Source organism: Limulus polyphemus, unplaced genomic scaffold (assembly GCF_000517525.1).
Source record: "Limulus polyphemus unplaced genomic scaffold, Limulus_polyphemus-2.1.2 Scaffold502, whole genome shotgun sequence".
Taxonomy (NCBI): Eukaryota; Metazoa; Arthropoda; class Merostomata; order Xiphosura; family Limulidae; genus Limulus; species Limulus polyphemus.
The window spans coordinates 81,992-88,964 of record NW_013666112.1 but is presented as its reverse complement, the minus strand read 5'-3'; positions in this window follow the sequence as shown (position 1 = coordinate 88,964).

Sequence of the window (6,973 nt, the reverse complement as noted above, 5' to 3'; positions counted from 1 at the left end):
GTGACCATTCAGTGTACACATGTGCATGTGGTATAATCTTTTGTGTTTATTTATATATATATGTATGATTGGAATATGTCATACTTATATGGACACTACATAAAGTCGTCCAAGGATGCTCTATACATAACAAGAATCAATTACCCAGACAACAATTGAAAAAAATAAAGAAGTTGATCAAATGTTAAGAGTACATTATATGACCCGAATCTATAATTATTGACCTGTGAAGCATCATTGGAAGAACTGGTGTAACCATTAATTTCAATGATGCCGATGAAAAAGTATTTTCAATTGATGTAACCAATATTTTCACTGATGGTGTTAAATGGTGTTTTCAATTGCAACATTCAAATATTCAGCAGATAGTGGATTTTTCCCTAAAGAGTTAAAAGAAATAGGTAATCTCACACTACATTTGAAGTAAAACAAAGCTTGACTCTGTATTTTGGGTGATTTAGTGAATAATAATTTTGGTTGGATCCAACTGAAATATTATTGAGTGGGTGAATAATTTATGAAAAAATGAAATGGCGTACCCAATGTTCTATTTGATTTTGTTGTGATATGTTTAATCACGCAGATAAAATATATCATAAACATACAGTTATTCAGTGAATACTTATTAACATTTATATTTTGTTACACGTTATTGTTTCTTTGTTAAATATCGCGCAAAGCTACTCGAGGGATACCTGCGCAAACCATCCTTGATTTAGAAGTAATAGAATAGAGGAAAGGCAGCTAGTCAACACCAACACTTGGGCTACTAGTTTATCAACAGAAAGTGAGACTGAATGTGAAACTATAGCTCTCCCATGGTTGATAAAACGAGCATGTTCGGTCACGGGATTCGCAGATTGCGAGTTGAGCACTCTAACCACCAGGATATTCCCTGCCTTCACGGTGTGGTTAGAACATACGTTAGTTAGAACTTTGAGTGTATGGTCTTAATCAGAAAGAAACACCTATGCAAAATTGCTTTGTAATTGTTTCAAGGTGTATTTAGCTCGAGTCATAGGGAAGTAATATGTTTATGCTAATTGAATCCAATAGTAATACACTGTTGATCTGAACTCAGTTATAGTGCCAACTCCAGAATTCTGAAAGTGGTGAAGTGAAAGGGTGGCAGATAGATGAGCTTGGGGGGCTAACCAAAGATTGGATAATGTTTTGTTGGGCGGGTTTTCCTTGTTTAGGGTTGCCTACTGAAGACATGGTACTCTGGGAGAGTAGTTTTTAATAAACTTTTCTAGTGAAAATTTTACGTGAAGCAGACAAATTTCAGGGGTGTTACGCGCCATCTCTTGGCGTCGTTATTTTTCAGTTATTTGTATAGGAGCCTGTGTTTACAGTTTCTCTTCCTTCCTTTCCTATTGAATCAGGAATGTGTATCTATAACAACCAGACACTGGTGGAAGGCTCGTGTTCTTGTGAGAAACAGCTGTATTACTTGTAGTCGTTTGGTAACGAAACAGTGGGCAGAAAAGTTATGTACTGGTCAAGCATATACCACAAGTGAAGCCTAAGGGATTGTTGTGTTCACAGGTGCTTGAAGAACATCTTCCACAGGAAATAAACACGTGGCTACACCTATGACGATAGAGATGTTGCAGAGCAATAGTTTAACATTTAAGTTTAAAATCAATGGCTGTAACAGATTTTAGTTGTAACCGAGCTGTTACAACTTTAAAAGCTACACCTCTAACGAAATTTCTAAATAATCAAACTCCAGATTGATCAAACTCAAATTCAAATTTTAGACCCTTCTGACTATATATTGTTCAACTAGCCAAAAATTTTGCTTTTCATTTGTTTGCCTGATAATCCCTACTTCTGTACTATGCAAGAGAATGTTTTGTTTCGTGATTTCGAAAGTTAATCAAAAGTACACAAAACCCCTGAAGCAAGCGTGACCACTGTTGACATTGAATTTATGTTTTAGGACCCTTTGCTGGCTGAGTTCTTTTAGCTCGTTCAGATCTCATTAATGAATTAATCGTAGAAGTTTAGAAGCCCGAAGCACCTACTGCAACTACTACCTCATTATCTGGTCTTATAGTATTGGTATAAATGCAGAAAACAAATCTATCCGCCATCTGCAAGTATCCCAGAATCAAGTTTGTACAGCCAATACAACCGTCCACCACCACATTAAAAATCAAGAAGAAAGCCGCAAAGCAGAAGAAATTCATAGTTACATTCCGTAGTTCCATCTTATTAAGTTGTGGTAAAACCCAAAAGCATCAAAACAACTTGCCTGCGCACGTTCAGTGAAACTCTTAACATCCAAAACCTAAGAAGACTTTAGTATAGGCAAAATCCTGGTAGTTACCAAAAGAGAATGAAAAATATTTCAAACTTACATTTCTACACAGTATAAAGGAATCTAAATTGTATGAAATGTATATGTCGACTTTTTAGCCGCGGCATAGTGGCTGATAGAACGGCTCTGAGTTTTTTCAATTACAAACTTTAGCTCATATCTCCATTTCTTCACTGATTTGAGATCTAGTTACAGCCGTGGCCATTGAGGATTCCCTCTTATTTTAGAATTTTTCTGACCGTCCCAAAGCAATTTATATTTGCTAAGAAACTATTATTCATTGTTTGTTTGTTTTTTACCACGGGATTTTTCTTCTCTGATGCTATTAGGACAACCTTTCTTTTATAAACTCACAGTATGTGATGTGAACAACTAATAATGAAGTACAGGTTTGAAAATAGCTACAGGCAATTTTTAATTATAGTTAGATAGAACAGAATATAAATTATTTAAGTTAATGAATAATGAATAAAGTGGCATGAGAAGTAATTTATAGTGTCATGGGAAAGAGACGAAACTTAGCCTCTGTAGAGCTCTGGATTTCAGAGCTGATGAGCCGAGTTTGAACCCGCGCGATACCACAAAATATTCTCCGCACTTTAAACTTTGGGAGTATTATAAAAGTAACAGTTAATCCCTGTGAACAACTAATAATGAAGTACAGGTTTGAAAATAGGTACAGGAAATTTTTAATTATAGTTAGATAGAACAGATTATAAATTATTTAAGTTTGTTTTTTTCCCACGTGATTTTTCTTCTCCGATGCTATTAGGACAACCTTTCTTTTATAAACTCACGTTTTGGAACATGTCCTAAAATCTAACAACTGATAACAGTAAAATACTTATTACTTTTCGAGTATGATAGTTATGGTGTATATAAATTGTTCGGGTTTCTTCATCTAAATAAAAGCGACATTAATTTCTTGACGACTCAATACATATACTATTATTTCTCTAATACTTACAGGTATAGGTAAGAAGATATATTATATATATTCCAATGATTTTAATAGTTCACACGTTGATTTACACTTACTGTTCATTTACCATTGTTGGTTCCGTTTGTTTCAATAATTTGAATTCGAGAATATTTGATATTATTTTTAATACGATATGAGCCTTTCAGGCACATGTATCAATGATAGCGGTGTTCCAATTTAGTTTCAGCTAGATTAGTGAACTTGTAGGTTTTTACTTATGGGGTTTTTGTGTCCTTTTTAACTCACCATATACACCATAACGATCATGCTTAAAAAGTAATAAGTATTGTTACGACAGCGGAAGTCACGTGACTCTAGTAACACGTCATGAGATTCTAGAAGGATTGGGGAACATCACGAATAATCCAGTATTTGCTAGGCGTCCTCTATTTTGTATATATAAGACCGGCAAGAAGTGACGATATAGATAATTGAATAGCAGACAGGGAGACAGATAATCGAGTCAAGCCCGAAGTAAAGTGTATAAATCGTTGTGAATTATAGCGTGTGTTTAAGTTAAAGTGACTGTGGAAATTAAGTGTATTGCAAAGTTGAATTGAGAAAGAATAAACTAGTTTTATTTAAGAAAGGACTTGTGTTGCTAAAGTTTCATCCGAAAAAAATTATACGGGAAATTAACAAACGACCACAGACGTAACAGTATTTTACTGTTATCAGTTGTTAGATTTTAGGACATGTGAAGGCTATTACCCTTCAGTGACTATGTGATACTACTGTGTTGTAGCAAACCGTTTCCCGCCGAATACTGACTGAAACAGATACGATTTCCGCTGAAATACTGAAACATGCTAGATATACCTTAGAACGGAAGTACAAAGAATCGTTCATAATACGAGATACTACTCCTACATCTATATAGAAACCGTGACTTAGTTATGTAAATTAAAGTACAAGTACACTTCCGTAAACGTTTTCTAAATAAGGTAGCCTTTAAAATAAATGTGTATTTTTTTCTTTGCATATGTTAATTTTCAACTGATTACCTTTCAGAATTTTTTAGCTTTTTAACATTAGTCATTTTCGTGGTATAAGTTTTCTCACTTTTTTTTCCGATTTCAGAATTTTGTAGTTATGTATGTCAAACAATGCAATATCAGTTAAACCTAAGTATGTGGTATTTTTAATTCACTTATCATTAGATATTATTATTATTAGGCATAATATAATTTTTCATGGCATTCTATATACAGTCTCTTATGTATTTTCAAGAATTAGAAGAGTGTATAACAATTGTATTCCAATCACACTATATTCACCGTATCCATTTCCGACGACGCGTTTTGCACTAACCGGTAGTATTATATTATTTACTTTCAATAATGTTAAATCCACCAATATTATTATGACATGTCATTTATCATTGTCTAATGTACGTCTGCACAAGTTTTTCAAGCAATGTTTGTATTCCTACGTTGACTTAACTAATAAATCAATTCAGCTTTGCTGATCGTTTGTTTCCGGATATTCGCTCAAAACAGCACCCACAGCCAACTCTTGGGTTGCTTTTGAAATCCGAAGAGTCGATTTCCCTCTTACCCTAACATACTTATGGCCCCAAAGTCTGAAACGCGATTTGTATTTTGGCGGTAACGGGAGAAGAACAATAGACAGGCAAATCTATAGTCCGGCACGCTAACCATTGGGCTACACTAGAACAGCTTTACTGATCTACATATATAATAGCCAAATGTTTGCCAAGCTCTGTACCTCTTGAATAGTTAATCATAGAAATATATGTATATAACAAAATGCTTATTTTAAAAAGTACTTTACAGGGAAATTATTCACCTTTTTTTGCAATTACTAAAATTTCATACTGATATCAACACCTATCCGCTAATATACATATATGCTGAACACTCTATCTGAGAAAAAACTTATTAAAACAAATATTTTTTGCTCATGAGGAAGTTTCACGAAAAAAGGACTTCGTTCGTAGACTGATTAAAAGAAATACTTCGAAAACAGGAGCAAGAAAGGAAATCGCATAAAGAGAGGAACATGTTTGAATATATATATATATATATGTTGTTTTACGATTTTTATATATATTTCATGTCTGTTATATATATATGCATGATTTTGTTGTACCTTGTTGAACAAATTGATTTGAACTGAATTGAATAACTCCCCTTTGACTCTTCTTATAGGAATGACAAACGTCAAAAAGCGCTCACTTCGGTAACGGTCTTTTCTTTCGCTTTGTAAAAGGACAAGGAACGGTGGTATCTAGTGAAAAAATATCCTGTGGTTGTATAGTGAACCTAAGCTCAGTTTTTCTTATTGAAATAATACATGAACTGACATACGGCCCATTGCATATACCGTACGATCCAAGGCATTGGGTTGACTGCACATTTTTTATCTATTCATCGCTGGTTTTAGAAAATATATCGTTGAATTGCTTCAACGGGTATCTACTAGTATACAATAAACGTGTTCTCCTGATGAAGCCGTAATGGCGAAACATTGAGAAAACAAACCTAAAATTAAAATTAATTCCTAGAAAATGATCATGTAAATATAATTAAGTATCTTAAAAACTGCTCAGCATGCGTTACGAACATTCAAATATTAAATATTGCTGTGTAAACGTTGTATTCTGCATTCTAAATGCTTACTTTCTAATTAATTTCATTTGTCTTGCGAGTAATAATATACGTATATGTTATACAATATGCAAAATATTATACCTCAATTTTTAGCTCCGCATCATTTAATTAGCATTATTCTATACAAACCTAATAGCACATTTCATACTTTGCTTAGGGCGTCAAAATCCCTATGACTGACTATGAGAATAGAAATATATATGTATAAATACATTTTCCAAATTTGCATGCAGATGTTCTATATGTAATTAGTAATAATGTTTTGAAGCTATTTGAGCAAGAAATGATCAACAAAAGTGTACAAAGATCAGGGATTTGCAGCTATGTTGAATGTTGAGAAGTTTTCTCTAAACAAGCAGGAAATTTAGACATTTTTACTTCGAAAATAAAAATTACAGCTAGGAGAAAGAAGAGTAACAATTGAAAGTACGGTCAACATCTTATTTGTATTACTTTATCCTAAATAAATGTTAATAAACTGAATATATATGTATATATGTCAGAATATTTGAGCTATAGTTTTATTTTGTGGTGACTTCAGAGGGGAATTTTTTTTGAAACTTAATATCACGTGCCCACGTGAGAAACACAATACAGGACTAGAAAGAATAATTAATTGTGTATTTTAAATCTCCTCGCGAAATTGTGTAATTTTAGTGAAAAGAAAGAATCCAAGAATGACGTAGATGTTCAATCTACTCTTTCATTACTGCTGTAGAGGGAGTAATGAATCAAATAATAGATTAGGCCTCTATTTCTTTCATAGATTCTTTCTTTTCTCCACTGAAATTACATCATTTAGTGAGGAGATTTAAAATTCACAATTAATTTACTAGCTAGTCCGTTGAACATTAATGAATAAATTATTGTGACAGCATAGTGATATTCAAATTCGATGACGAGGAATCCACTTTAAGATTAATAATGGCTGGAGACGGCTTAAATGGGTAATGAAGAAAAACTTTAATGTAAGTTTAACATGACAGCAAATGTACAACGTTTCGACAAGGTTTTGTCATCATCGAAACGTTG